Source organism: Dromiciops gliroides, chromosome 3 (genome assembly GCF_019393635.1).
Source record: "Dromiciops gliroides isolate mDroGli1 chromosome 3, mDroGli1.pri, whole genome shotgun sequence".
Classification (NCBI taxonomy): domain Eukaryota; kingdom Metazoa; phylum Chordata; class Mammalia; order Microbiotheria; family Microbiotheriidae; genus Dromiciops; species Dromiciops gliroides.
In genome coordinates, this window is record NC_057863.1 from 576392850 (window position 1) to 576409067 (window position 16218).

The window sequence follows — 16218 nt, forward strand, 5'->3', positions numbered from 1 at the left end:
ATATCTTGTACATTTTAGGAACTTAGTAAATCTTTTTTTTTTCTCCATCCTCCACCCCCCCTCCCAAAGCAATTGAGTCATACCTTGTATTTCTTCCCATTACACTTTTAAATACTTTATTAAACCATTTGCTTTATTATGCTAAACTTCCTTACTTAGCCAAATTAATATTCTAAAAGAATTGCAGAAATTTTCTAGGATTTGCTTTTTCTAATCAGTTCTTTCCACATTATAGCTGCAGTCATATTTTTTTTCATTCATCCATTAACACAAGGTCAGAATATCTCTGAGCTCCTTCAACCCATAACTTCATATTGTCAGTCATAGCTTCTCAGAGTGGCAAACCCATTTTCAGTACCTATATGTTTTAGCAAAGCCTACCTGACTTTCCCCTCTTATTTCCAATTTAACTCTTCTTTCACATAATCTAGCCTAAACTTTTTGGGAAGAGGTCACATATCTCACTGCTGATGCTTTCATTTAGGTGTCACACATGGTTGTGAGGTTGTATTTTAAAATGATTAACAAGTAAATAGCTCCTTCATTATTATGGCACTACCTACCAGTCTCTTGATCTGTGAAGCACTACAGGAACACTGTTCTCTTCAATGTGAAAGAATAAAAGAAAAAGACTTTAAGTACCCAATCCTTTAAATTAAATTGCTCAGTGAGTCAGTGATGAAAAGATTTGTACAGACACTCTAGTATGCATTTTGGAGGAGATTCACATTTTCTTATTGAATGTCCTTTTAGCTTGCTTTTGGCTTGTGGAAGACTGCCTTTTAATATGTGAGCAGTTTGTTTGCTGAAAAGGCAGAGAAAGTAATTTTTCATAAAGAAGAAATAAGTTAGCTTATAATAGTATTGGCCCTTTCATAGGTGAACAGTTTGGTGGCTAAAAGGGGAAGAAAGAGCACTTTTGCTTAATGAAAACTGCTGGAATCAACTTGTAAAGAAACCATTTTCAGATAAAATGTAAGTAGTTTGGTTACTCGAAAGGAGCAGAAAAATAATCTTTGTGTTTTAAAAACTTAAAAAATGCAGAGTCAGAGATTTTCCTTTTTTGATTTTATATTATGATCAGTTTCAGATTATTCCCTTTTTGTCCTGTTTCTTCCACCCATTGAGAAGGTAGGAAAAACAAAACCCATTATAAATACTGTGGGGACCAATTTTTAATTGGGGAGTGCTAGCTAAGCGGCTTACTGCAATATTGGGGCAAGGAAGGAAACCGGCAGCCTCCCTCAAAACAGAACAAGGTTTACTTTAACAAGAATGAACTTAAAAAAAACACAACACAAACAGGATCGGTAGGATCAAGGGAAAGGAAATAAAAATGGGGAAAGGGAAATTATAATACCTGAAAAATACCACCGCCCAGGAATCAGTTGAAAATATGCAGCAGAATGCCTGTTGCTTTCCAGCTTCCACCTAGAATGCTCAATTCTCCTCCCCCAAACCTAGAAACACCCCACATAGTCTCAGACAATGGGATGGCCGCTCTGATAGTCACATGGCTGCCCTCACTAGGCTTCCAATCATTATACTTTTGCCAGGCCCATGTAGGTGTCAGAGAGTGGTGATGAAGTGAGGAGCCAGAGCCCTGGCAACTGCTACAACCAGTGGGTGGAGCACCCTGTGGTTTGCGGAGCCCCAGGCCAGTGCACGCTGAGGCATAAAAACCTCAAATAACAATTAATTCTTTACAATACACACATGATAGATGATAGATAGATGGAATTTCTCCTCTTTGGGTTCTGTTTATTAGGGTGAAAAAAGAGTGGGAAGGTAGGAAGGAAGGTAGGGAGGAAGGAAAGAGGGAAGGAAGGAAGGAAGGAAGGAAGGAAGGAAGGAAGGAAGGAAGGAAGGAAGGAAGGAAGGAAGGAAGGAAGGAAGGAAGGAAGGAAGGAAGGAAGGAAGGAAGGAAGGAAGGAAGGAAGGAAGGAAGCAAGCCATTTAGGAGTGTCTCACTTTCTTTCCTGCTCTGGTTAGATAGAGAAAAGCAGAAAGGAGTATAATCTGTTGAATTGACTAGCTGACAGTTGATTTGGTAATATAGAATCCTGGTGATTGAAGAGTTAGCTAATCTGGTTTGCAATATTATTGTTTGTCCTTTGTTTTTTTTTAATATTCTTTTTTCCCTATAACAGTATTTTATTATTTTCCAGTTACATGTAGAGATAGTTTTCAATATTTGTTTTTATAAGATTTCTAGTTTCAAATTTTTCTCCCTCTCTTCCCCCTCTCCATGACAGCAAGTAATCTGATATTGGTTATACATATACAATCACATTAAATATATTTCTGTATTAGTCATGCTATGAAAGAAGAATCAGAGCAAAATGGAAAAACCTCAAAAAAGAAAAACAAGAACAAAAACAATAGAAATAGTATGGTTCAATCTGCATCTAAAGTCCACAGTTCTTTTTTTTTTTCTTTTCTGGATTTGGAGAAGATATTCCATCATGAGTCCTTTGGAACTATCTTGGACCATTGTATTGCTGAGAAGAATCAAATCTATCACAGTTGATCAACACATAATGTTGTTGATACTGTGTACAATCTTCTCCTGGTTCTGTTCATCTCACTAAAGCATCAGTTCATGTAAGTCCTTCCATATTTCTCTGAAATCTGCCTGCATATTGTTTCTTACAGCACAATAGTATTCTATTACATTCATATGCCACAATTCATTCAGCCATTCACCAGTTGATGGGCAACTCCTCAATTTCCAATTCCTTGCCACAACAAAAATAACAGGTATAAATATTTTTGTACATGTGGGTCCTTTTCCCTTTTTTTTGATCTCTTTGGGAAAAAGACCTAATAGTGGTATTGCTGGGTCAAAGGGTATGTACAGCTTTATAGCCCTTTGGACATAATTCCAAATTTCTCTCCAGAATAGTTGGATCAGTTCACAGCTCAACTAACAATGCATTAGTGTTCCAATTTTTCCACAGCTTCTCCAACATTTATTATTTTCCTCTTTTGTCATTTTAGCCAATCTTATAGGTGTGAGGTGGTACCTCAGAGTTGTTTTAATTTACATTTCTCTAATATATAGTGATTTAGAGCATTTTTTCATATGGCAATAGATAGCTTTGATTTCTTCATCTGAAAACTGCCTGTTCATATCCTCTGACTCAATTGGGGAATGACTTGGATTCTTATAAATTTGATTTAGTTCTCAATATATTTTAGAAATGAGGCCTTTATCAGAAGTACTGGCTATAAAAATCGTTTCCCAGCTTTCTGCCTCCCTTCTAATTTGGGATAAATTGCTTCTGTTTGTAAAAAACCTTTTTAATTTAATCAAAATCATCCATTTTGCATTTCATAATATTCTCTATCTCTTGTTTGGTTATAAATTGTTCTCCTTTCCAAAAATCTGAGAGGTAGACTATTCCTTCTCCTAATTTACCTATGGTATCACTTTTTATATCTAAATCATGTACCCATTTTGACCTTATTTTAGTATAAGGTGTAAGATGTTGCTCTATGCCTAGTTTCTGCCATACTCTTTTCCAGTTTTCCCAACAGTTTTTATCAAATACTGAGTTCCTATCCCAGAAGCTGGAGTCTTTTGGTTTATCAAACAGTACATTACTAAAGTCATTTACTACTGTGTCTCCTGTGCCTAGCCTATTCCATTGATCCTCCACTCTATTTCTTAGCCAGTACCAGATAGTTTTGATGACTGATGAATTTTATTATTTTTTTTTCTAGCTCTATAAAATAATTTTTGGGTAGTCTGATTGGCATGGCACTGAATAAGTAAATTAATTTAGGTAGAATTGTCATTTTTATTGTATTAGCTCAGCCTATCCATGATTGATTGATATTTTTCCAATTATTTAGATCAGATTTGATTTGTGTGAAAAGTGTTTTGTAATTGTGTTCATAGAGTTCCTGGGTTTGTCTTGGCAAGTAGATTCCCAAATATTTTGTCTGCCCTTATTTTAAATGAAATTTCTCTATCTCTTGCTGCTGGACTTTGTTGGACATGTATGGAAATGCTTATGATTTGTGTGGATTTATTATATATCCTGCAACTTTGCTAAAGCTGTTAATTATTTCAAGTAATTTTGAGTTGATTCTCTAGGATTCTCTAAGTATACCATCATATCATCTGCAAAGAATTATAGTTTTGTTTCCTCCTTGCCTATTCTAATTCCATTAATTTCTTTTTTTCTCTTATTGCTAGAGCTAACAATTCTAGTAAAATATTAAATAATAGAAGTGATAATGGACATCCCTGTTTGTTGTGAAGGCCTCTAACTTATCTACATTACATATAATGATTGCTGATGGTTTCAGATAGATACTGCTTATTATTTTAAGGAAAGTTCCACCTATTCCTAAACTTGTCCTTTGTTTTTGAAGAGGACCATGACATCAGGGTGATGTCCTGACTTGATGTGAATTGGATTTAAATGAGGGAGGGCTGTGCAAGGTCACCAATCTCACTCTCTCCTAGAGCCATTTGAGTCCAGTGGCAAGATATACATTAGGACAAGTGGAGATGGCCCCAGATGTTTAAGGCAATTGGGGTTAAATGACTTGCCCAGTTAGTAAGTGTCTGAGGTGAGGTTTGAACTCAGGTCCCACCAACTTGTGGGTAAGTGCTCTATCTACTGCACCACCTAGCTGCCCTTCTTGTTTGCATTAGTCAGAGATAATCAGCCTGATTGATTAGATTTGCATTTTTCTTGCTTAAAGTGGAAGGACTAACAAGAACAAGAAATTAACATTTTCTTTGCACCTTTTGCAGTTGATTATGAATTAAGAGTTTGTCATTGCTTTATCAGTTTGAGATTAGATGAGAAGAGTATTTGCCCAGCAAGAGAGCAGTGAGGACCAGAAGAAAAGTACTTAGTAGAGAAGTGCCTTAGTGTGATGAAGGTATTCTTGGTGGACCAATGAGATCAAAATTTTCAGTCTATAATTGTAAGATATCTCATGCCCATGTGGTTTCCTTATTCATTGATGTCCCCATGAAGCTTCTGTCAATGAATGCATTTGTGGGAGTTGGACTCTGGCTTATGTATGAATTGTGATATATTGGCTATTCTTCATTTTCCTGTGTATGTAATTTAAAAATGATTATTGTTGTTTTGTCTTATTGTTAAGTAAATGTTTATGTTCAAAAGTTATTGGTGTTTTACATATGTATACATAGATGTAAACATCTTTGTATGCATATATGTACACACATATATGGATTTTATAACATTGGATTTTATATACATACACATTTCTGTCTAATAGTCATCTTCAGGGTGGGCAGAAGAAAAAAGAAATTTACATGATAACTTTATTATATATATATGCTTATTTTTTCTACAAATTAAAAATTAATTAAATAAAAAAGAAAGCCACACACAAAAAATGAGTATCAGAGTTGTAAGTGGATGATTTTGTATAAATGGATACCACGCAAGTTGAGGCTTAAGGGATATACTTGTGGATCAGGAGAGTGTATTACCCAATTATAGTTTTACCTTCTTTTGATGAGAGAATTTATTATACCTTATGGTGTTCTCACAACTTATTTCTCACCATTTCCTCTTGTCCCCTACCATGTATTCTCTGATCTAATAATATTGGCTTCTTTGCAATTCCTCACACAAGACACTCCATTTATGGACTCTTACATTTTTACTGGCTGTTCCCCATACCTAGAATTTTCTTTCTTCTAATATCCACCTCCTGGTTTATTTTAATTCCCCATTAAAATCTTACTTTCTATGGGAAAGAGAAAAAAGAAAATAAACATCTATATGTGTCAAGCACTTATAAATATTATATCACTTAATTCTCACAACAGCCCTGTGAAGTAGGTGATATTTTAATCTCCATTTTATGATTCAGGATACTGACCAGGTCAAACACTTATAAAGTATTTGAGGCTGAATTTGAATTCAGATTTCTCTGACTACAAACCCAATGATTTATCCACTGAATTAGCAGCAGCTGCTAAGAACTTTCTACAAGAAGCCTTTCCTGGTCCCCTTTAATGCTAGTGCCTTCCACTTGTTGATTGTCTCCAATTTATCCTGTCTGCATCTCGTTTATAGTTTTCTCTTTCTTTCTTCCTTTCTTTCTTCCTTCCTTTCTTTCTTTCTTTCTTTCTTTCTTTCTTTCTTTCTTTCTTTCTTTCTTTCTTTCTTTCTTTCTTTCTTTCTTTCTTTCTTTCTTTCTTTCTTTCTTTCTCTCTCTCTCTCTCTCTCTCTCTCTCTCTCTCTCTCTCTCTCTCTCTCTCTCTCTCTCTTTCTCTTTTTGTATCTCCAGCACTTAGAACAGTTCCTGGCACATAGTAGGTGCTTAATAAATGCTTCTGGACTTAACTTGACATTTTGGTGTTGATTCTCCTCTGGGAACTAAGATATGCTAATGTGAGAGCAAGTTGGTAAGAGTAAACCAGATGAGAGTGAAGATTTAGAAATCATGCCAAGAGGCATGCCATACACAGTTAAACTTACATGGATTAAAATGTATTACAATGAACACTGAATAAACTGATCAAATGGTTTTATGCTAGAATTTTTTTATCAAAAATTGCTTGAAAGTCACAGATGATTTATTGCAACTTGGAAATGACTTTATAATATGTTGTTTTTACAATAATTTTTAGTACTAGAATACATCATAGAAAAAGAGTTTATGACTAGAGCCATGTGGTTAAAGCATTCTATGTCTTTCTTTGCATCCAACTATTTAAATCTGAGATTACAAAATGAGGTCCTTCAGTTACCCTCAACCTGGATTACCCTATCTACTGAAACAGTTTACTGTGGTGTAGCTGTTGTGCATGCTACAGCTTTTTGGAGTCACAGATGAGAATTTAGTGCCACGTGAAATTAAAGGTGGATACGGAGCCATGAAAAGCACTCAGTAAGCCCTTACATCAGAGATGCTAGTCCTCTTTGCACATTCCATACACCCATACACCCCATAGGTGAGTTAGGGGATGTCTACCCCAAACATGTGAAGACTTTCTCCAGTGGAATGGATGGATGAGAACAAATTGTTCCAATGGCTATGAAAGCAACAGGTACTGTGGAGTTTTTAGAGCTTGGTCAGACCTCCAAGACACCAAGGTCATCTACTGCATCCTAGGCCACTGCCAGTCATTTGACTTTTGTCTTGCCACTCTGAAAGAGAAAGTGAGGCTGGAGACTTTGTACAACTTTATTCCACTTAAATTCAATTCACGAATGAGTCAAGACATCACCCCATGCTGTTATTGATCCTCTTTGAAAATAAAGGACAAACAACAGCAACAACAACAACACATTAGCAATTATACTAATATTTCTAGGATATTGGCATATATATGTATATGTATATGTGTGTGTATGTGTGTGTGTGTGTGTGTGTATATATATATATATATATATATATATATATATATATATATATATATATATATATATATATATATATATATATATATATATATATATATATATATATATATATATGAATAAATAGTTCCAAGTGAATCAAAGATAGCATAGAACCTATGGAGAAGGCAGGACAATACTAGGAAATGATTTAGTAAACTACTTTAGCTGGAGTTTACAGCAAGGAAAGAGAGTAGCTTGAAATAAAGCTGGAAAGGTGTGCTGCAATCAGCTATGTGCTGTAAACCGCTTGAATTCTTAACTAAAGAGCCTATTATTTATTCAATAACAAGAAATGCAGTGTACTTAAATGTCTCTCAAAGGGGATAAAATCTGCATATTTATTAGGCATATTTCAATTGCAGTTGTATGAAAGATGGGGAATATTGAAGACAAAGTCATTTCATAGACTACTACAATAGTCAAAGTAAGAAGCAATAAGAAAATGAATGAGAATGCTAATTAAAATAACTAACATTTTAATTGCATTTACTATTTTCCAGGCACTGAGCTAAGTGCTTTATCTCTTTTGATCCTCACAATAATCTTGGGAGGTAGGTGTTATTATTATGCTCAATTAGCAGATGAGAAAATTGAGGTGAATAGGTTGTCCAGGGTCACACAGCTAGGAAATGCCTAAGGATAAATTTGAATTCAGGTCTTTCTGACTCTAGGCCTAGTTCTCTATCCACTGTAGTACCTAGCTGCCCACGTAGAGGGTTAATACAAAAGATATCATGGCAGGACAATTGACATTTGGCATATCTCATATATGAGACAAACAGTCTAATGGGCATGTTTACTGCCTATTTCTGAAGTTTGTGCAGGCTTTTATTTCTGCATTAACTTAGATCATCAGAAAGTAGTATATATACCTGCACCATATTGACTTGGGTGTCTACAAAAATGTCTCTCAAGATTCAATATGTCCTTAACTTTTATATAGGGTTGATATAAGAAAGATCCATTTAATGAAATGAAATTTATTTGAAGACATTGCTCATTGTGTTCTCCAATATCTTTTCTATAGGTATTCTCACCATTAAATTTAATTAAGTTAGTAAAAAAAAAAAGCATGTTTTTGAATGAGCACTGAACTTGAACTTAAAAAATGTATGTTCAAGCCTCAAAGTCTCCACTTTTCAGCTGTGTGTGCTTCAGCTCCATTAGCCCATTTCCTCATGTGAAAAAGAATTTTGAAAAACAGCATAGTAATTTAAACCATTTATCAATTCGTTCTCATATATACATGAATATATGTAATCCCCTCTCTGAAATAACAAATAATTTTTACATTTCTATGTGTTAAATGTCTTATTGGATAGTAATAACTATCTGAACTGTTTTTCACATGAATTCCCCAAACAGGATAATCTCAAGAAGACTCATCTTTTTTTTTTTTTAAAGAAAACTTATCTTGACAAAGAAATGGTATGACATAATTATGGGAAAATAATAGCATCAGAAATGTTTGCATTTGGTGTACAACTAATAGGGATTGAGTAGCTCTTTAGGTGTAAAGCAGTTAAAAGCTGAAGGCTGTCTTTATGTGTTACTGAAACATCTGGCTGACAAGTGAAATGAAACATATTGATATGTGGTGTGTGTAGTGTTTCCAAATGCCCAAATATTTGACATCCTGTGGACTAAACATCTGGATAAAAACTAAAGAAATAGTAAAAACATCCATATGCTTGGTCTAAATATTTGCAATTTCCAAATGCCTAGCATCCTATAAACCAAATGTCTGGGCAATTGGCTGGATGCTTAAGTTTTCATCCAAGTATTTTGCCATCATATGAAAAATATAGTAGTACACTTAAATAGCAATGGTTTCATTGAATGAGGTGATGGCTGGTTAATTATCTAGAACAACCAAGGCATATTCTTTTCTGGTGGGGATTAGTATCTTTAGTGACGCAGAGATAGCTTGATCTTCATTGACAAGCTTGTTTTTAAAGCAGTTAGTTTAAACATAGGATGACACGTGAAACAGTACTGGAAAATTCCATATACCTTTTTTTCAATGAAGTTTAGGCAATTCCCAGAAATCCTTATGTCCCCATGGAGTATTTTATTCAATTTGACTTTAGTTATAATTCCAAGTAAAGGAGCATCTTTACTTGTCTTAAGAAGTATTCTGACAGTCTAATAAGTCTGACCTTTCGGGCCAATTTTGCTTATAGGCAGACTAATTGCTTTTGTAACCCTTGAACCAAACTAAATCACATTTTCCTTCATTTTCTCTTTCATTTATTCAGCCACAGACTTAGTGGTTTTTGCCATTCCAACAACCTGCCAAAAACAACACACTGAATCACTTTAATCATTCTAAATCTACATCAGGATCTTCATTCCCAGAAACATTACTGGTTTTCCATATCTTAAGAAGGTAGAGGAACCCAACAACAATATTCCAAATATTGGCCATGTCTCTATAAAATGATTGATTCAATCTTTCCCCAGGCATTTAAGTATATAGGTACTCACATTGTGTAGGTACCTAAAAAATTTATATTTATCTATATACATCTCTAACTCTATCTCTCTATTTGTTCATATCTATACTTGTCTATATATGCCTACATGCCTCCCATTACACAAAGAATATTTTCAAACTAGCCATGGCCTCATGGTTTCAAATATCCTTATGATTGACATATAGTGTCGCCACAAATTGCTATTGTTGTTGTTCAGTCATGTCTGACTCTGCCTGACCCCGTTTAGGGTTTTCTTGGCAAATATACTAGAGTTGTTTGCCATTTCCTTCTCCAGCTTATTTTATAAATGAGGAACTGAGGTAAAGAGGGTTAAATGACATGCCAAGGATCACATAGCTAGTAAGTGTCCGAAGCCAGATTTGAACTAAAAAAGATGAGTGTTGTTGATTTTAGGCACAGAAATTTATCCACTCTGCTACAGAACATTATTATTATTAATTAGCCACATATTACCTGGCTATTATGGCTGAAAAAATAATTAAATGGAAAGGAAAATATTTTTTGTCTTTTAGAAATTTAATGGTTTAACTTTACACTTGTCATTTAAACCTTTTTGCACTTTAGTTTCTTGATCTAAAATTAGCATGTTAAAACTTGAGTTTACATCACATGAGAATCAGTTGAAAATACTGGTGAGTATTATTTAGTCCGGGGAAGATAATACTTAAGTAGGACAAGAGAGTGTATTGTGGAAGAGGAGTTAAATTGTTCTTTTTAGTTCTAGAAGATATAATCAGAAACAGAGTAGAAGTTTTAAAGAGGCAAATTTAGATTCAATATGATGAAAAACTTCCTAACAGGTAGAGTTGTCCCAGAGTAGAATGAGCTACCTTTGAAAGGAGTAAATTCCCCATCATTAGAGATCCTCAAAAAGAGATTAGATGCCCATTTCAGTATGTTTTCGTGGAAATCCTTTTAGATATTGGTTTGACTACATGGCCATTGTATTCCCTTCCAAATCTAAAGTTTCTGTGACCTGGCATTCTCCAAGGTGTTTCATCTGTGAAGTTATGTGATTCTAAGACACAGGTACCATCTCACCAAACAGAAACAACCACAGCAACAGAATTATAGGATGATCAGGGCATGGAATCCTAGACTTACAAGAGACCCCAGAAATCATCTATCTTTACCCAAAGCATGGATCCAAACAACAATATTCCCTATAAGCAAGTTTCCAGACTATACTTAAATATTTTCAATGGCAGAACATGGAAATTAAGTTTTTCCAAGGACAATTCTATTTTTGGGCAGCTATAATTGACAAGGAACTTTTCCTTATTTTAAGTCAAAGTTACCTTACAATAAGAGCTGTCTCCATCACTGAAATGACCTGTGTTCCTTCTAATAGAGGGCAAGCACAAGCAACATTATTGCTCACTAACTCCTTGGGGTAATTGAAGTTCCTTTGTAAATATAAAATATAGCTACAACTATTCTTTAGGAAGAAAGGCAATTAATTAAAGTTATTCTCTGAGTGAAAGATTACTTAAAAATAATAATAAATTTGATATTTTAAGACAGAACTGCAGGAGTAATTATTAGTCAACCTGGACTAATTTAGTGCACTTCTCCTAAACAATTCCACAATGATAATCTTTTCATTTCAGAGATTCCTTAAAAAGTCCTTTATGAAATTTACTAGTGTTATCTTTGCAAAGAGCCAAAAGGAGAAGAAAAAAGGATAAAACAAAAAATCATTACATGTAAAACAACTGGTTGTGATATGCTTACAGTATTAGAGAAGCAGAATTCAAACTTACATCATCTGATTGACCTTTTAACCTTAAGCATTTTATTTTTTAGAAAATTACTTTATTGTAACATTGATTTTTTAAAAAAGTTTCTAATTCTCTCCCTTATTCTGGACCTATCCACAGCCATTGAGAAGTTAAGCAATCTGATAATTATTATACTTGTGAATCATGTAAAACACATTTCCATATTAATCTGTTTCAAAAAAAGGAAAAAAATGCTAGTGAAAAAAAATGTTTCAATCTGCACTCAGAGTTCATTAGTTCTCTCAGAGTGTAGATGGTGTTTTTCTTCATGACTCCTTTGGAATTGTCTTGTACCATTGTATTGATCAGAGTAACTAAGTTTCATAATTTACCATCTTCAAAACATTGCTGTTATTGTATAAAATGTTCTTGTGATTTTGCCCACTTCACTTTGTATCAGTTCCTATAGGTTTTCCCAGCTTTTTCTGAAACCACCCCTCCTCCATTATTTCTTTTACCACAATAGTATTCTGTCACAGCCATACCACAACTTGGTCAGCCATTATTAATAGGCTCCTCAATTTTCAATTCTTTGCCACCACAAAAAGAGCTATTATAAGTGTATTTATAGACATGGACCCTTTTCCTTTTCCTTTGATCTCTTTGGGATACAGACATATGACTGGTATTGTTGGGACAAAGGGTATGCCCAGTTTTATAGCTCTTTGGCCATACTTTCAGATTGTTTTCCAGAATGGTTGGGACAATTCACAACTCCACCAACAGTGTAACTATTTTCTCATATGTCATATGCCTTCCAGCTATTGTCATTTTTTCTTTTCTGCCATGTTAGTCAATCTGATACATGTGAGGTGGTATCTCAAAGTTACTTTAATTTGCATTTCTCTCATCAATAATGGCTTAGAGTTTTTTCATATGATTGTTGAAAAATTTTATTTCTTCTTCTGAAAATTGCCTGTTCATATCCTTTGACCATTTATCAATTGCAGAATGGCTTTTATTTTCATAAATTTTACTCAATTCTCTATATGTTTAAGTTCATTTGAGAAATGAAGCTTTTATCAGAAAAAAATTGCTGTGAACATAATTTCCTAGTTTTCAGCTGAAAATACTAAGATTGATGGTAAGATGATGAGATTTTCCCAATAAAATCTTCTTGAGTCATGTGATAGAAGTCAGAGATGTCCCAGAGTAATGCAGACATATGAAAAATGAGGAGTCATTTTTGATTCCTTTCCTATCTCTGATCCTCCATATCCAAACTGTTGCCAAGATCTGTTGATTTTATTTCTTGCCACATCTCTCTAATACTCCCCTTTTCTTCCTGGCAAGTGCAGACCATCATCACCTCATGCCTGCACTATTGCAATAGCTTGCTGGTGGGTCTGCCTGCCTCAGGTTTCTCCTAACTCTAATCTACCCTCCATTCAGCCACCAAAATGATTTTCCTAAATTAGAAGCCCAACTATGATGGCCTTTGCTGTTTAAAATACAAGATGCCCTCTTGCTTGACTATGAGTATTTTCTCTGACTATACTCCATACCTGGATCTGTCTTCCTTCTCAACTCCACCTACTTATCTTCCCTGGCTTCTTTTAAACCCCAACTAAAATCCTATCTACAACAATCCTTTCCCAAGCACTCTTAATTCCAAAACCTTCCCTCTACTCATTATTTCCTATTTATTCTGTATATGTTTGTTTTCATGGTGTCTCACCCATTAGATTGCCAGTTTCTTTAGAGCAGAGACTTTTTGCCATTTTTTTTTTTTTGGTATCCTCAGTGTTTAGCATAGTGCCTGGAATATTGTACAGTTTAAACAGCATTGATTGTGAACCAGTCCCATTGGCAGAAAGTCTGGAATCTATACCTCATTCCTCCTGGTACTTGTGAAGACCTAAGAGGGAAGAGATAGGACTAAAGAGTCATTGTGTTGCCTATAAAGACACATTGCTTTTTGACCTAGGACTCATGTCACCAACCTGTTTTCATTGTGGTGATATAGCTATGGTATCTTCTTCAGGATATGATGAACAGAGGCTACTCCTAAAGAAAACATTCCATTCCCATATTCGTTGCCCTTCCATTGAAACTATAGAGTCATCCTGACAGCCTTCTGTGCCCTGAGGAGAGATTCTGTGCCTTTTCCACATATTGCCATGACTGGAAAGAACAGCAATGCCCTCCCAAGAAGCAGAAACAGAAATGGTTTTGTATTCCTTCTCCCGGTACAAAATTAAGTAGGGACTGCTGAGGTGCCTCTTTAAAAGACACACATATCATCAACCAGGCTGGCACTCCCATAACTGGCTCTTACTCAGGAGCATTTGGAACCCACCCAGTTCTTGAACTTACTAGGAAATACACACTCAAGAGTCCTGAAGAGGCTTAAACACATACACACACACACACACACACACACACACACACTTCTGGTGTCTAAGAGACCTTCCATGGCCTTTCTCCCAGACTGAGAAGGCACCACTGATCTCCACCTTTATGGGAGTTAAGAGAATAGACACTTTCCCCCCTTTTATTTATTGGGGGAACTTGATTTTCAAAGATAAGAGAGAGCCCCTTGTTTGTGACATTCTAATGTTATTTTATATCTCACAAGACTGACTGAGACTTTCAGTAGAGTCAGGATTTTCTAGTCTCAAATAAGTGAATTTTTTAAAAATATTTTTATTACTATATATAATATAATATATTTTGTTATATACTATATATTTATAATTTATAATATAATTATATAAATAAAATTCATGATATGACATATTTTATTTTGTGCATTTAAAAACATTCTAAGAATAGATCCATAATCATTATCCATGGGTCAGAGGAATCAATGTCAGAAAAAAAAAAAATTAAGAACCTCTGATCTAGAACATAGTGGAAAAGACTTAGAATTAATAAGAATTAGAATAGCTCATTTACAGACTTGGTTCCACCATAGTAAGCTCTGTGATATTGGCCAAGAATCTTAACTTCTTAGAGTTTCTATTTCTTCCTCTGTAAAATGGGAATAATATACTCCTAGCCCTAAGGTTGTTGTGATGAAAGACTGAATGATAACATGTATCAGAAATGCTAAATAAAGCATTATGTGCCAAATCTGCATTTAAATTATAACATAGTAGTCTGTGTTTACATAAAGATGAAGCAAATAGCCCATTCAATAAATTTGATGAAATAATCAGACATGTTGTTGGTTTGTTATTATATAGACAAAACAACCAATTAATTAAAAGAATTTCTAATTTTGCCCTAGTGTTTTTTTTTCTGTACCTGTGATTTTATTTCATTTTTGGAATTTCCAGGATTAGAAATTTATCTATAATTTAGAGTTGCCTCGGACATTAAAAAAATTATCTAGAATATATTAGAGAAAAGATTTGAACCTGGGTCTTTCTAAATCAAATGCCGGATATCTACACATGTCACTCTGTCTTATAGCCATATGTATATATGACATATATCTATACTATCTATCTATCTGTCTATCTATATCTACATGTCTATATAGCTATATATATATATATGTGTATATATATATATATATATATATATATATATATATATATATATATATATATACAATATATCTGGAACTTGATTCTTTTAAAATAAAAGTATTTTATTATTTTCCAGTTACATGTAGAGAGAGTTTTCAACATTTGTTTATTTAAGATTTCCAATTTCAAATTTTTCTCCTTCCCTCCCCTCCCTCCCCCTCCCCTAGACAACAGGTAATTTGATATAGGATATATATATATATATATATATATATACACACACATATATATATATATATACATATATATATATATAATAACATTAAACTTATTTCCACATTAGTCATGTTATAAGAGAAGAATCAAAGCAAAAAGGAAAAACCTCAAAAAAGAAAAACAACAGCATGAAAACCAAAGAAATAGTATGGTCCAATCAGCATCCATATTCCACAGTTTCTTTTTTTCTGCATTTGGAGAGCCTTTTCCATCATGAGTCCTTTGAAACTTTCTTGTACCATTGGATTGGTGAAAAGAATCTAGTCTATCACAGTTGATCAATACATAATGTTGATGATACTGTGTATAATGTTCTTTGGAACTTTATTCTTAACCAGAAACATTATTTCTTAAAAAAAAAACACACCTCCATTTGAGAAAGATAAAATAGAGCCAATATATGGAGAAATTCTCTCCAAATCCTAAATTTTCCATAAATCCTATTTGAGGCTTCGTTTAAATGTTAAACTGGATTGGCTACTTCTGTCAAATAAGGAGTTACCAGTCCAGGCTATTCAGACAATGATCTATTTGCTTTTATCTTTTTGTTTGGATGGGGGTTCTTTTCAGACAACTCTGAATTATAGATAAGTTACTAGTCCTGGAAGTTCCAAAAACTAATTAAAAATACTACTGGCTAACAGGGTAGGTTTAATAGCTAGTATTAATATGGTGCTGTAAAGTTTGTAAAGCTTCATACAAATGTTATATATATATATGTATGTATGTATGTATGTATGTATATGTGTGTGTGTGTGTGTGTGTACACACACACGCG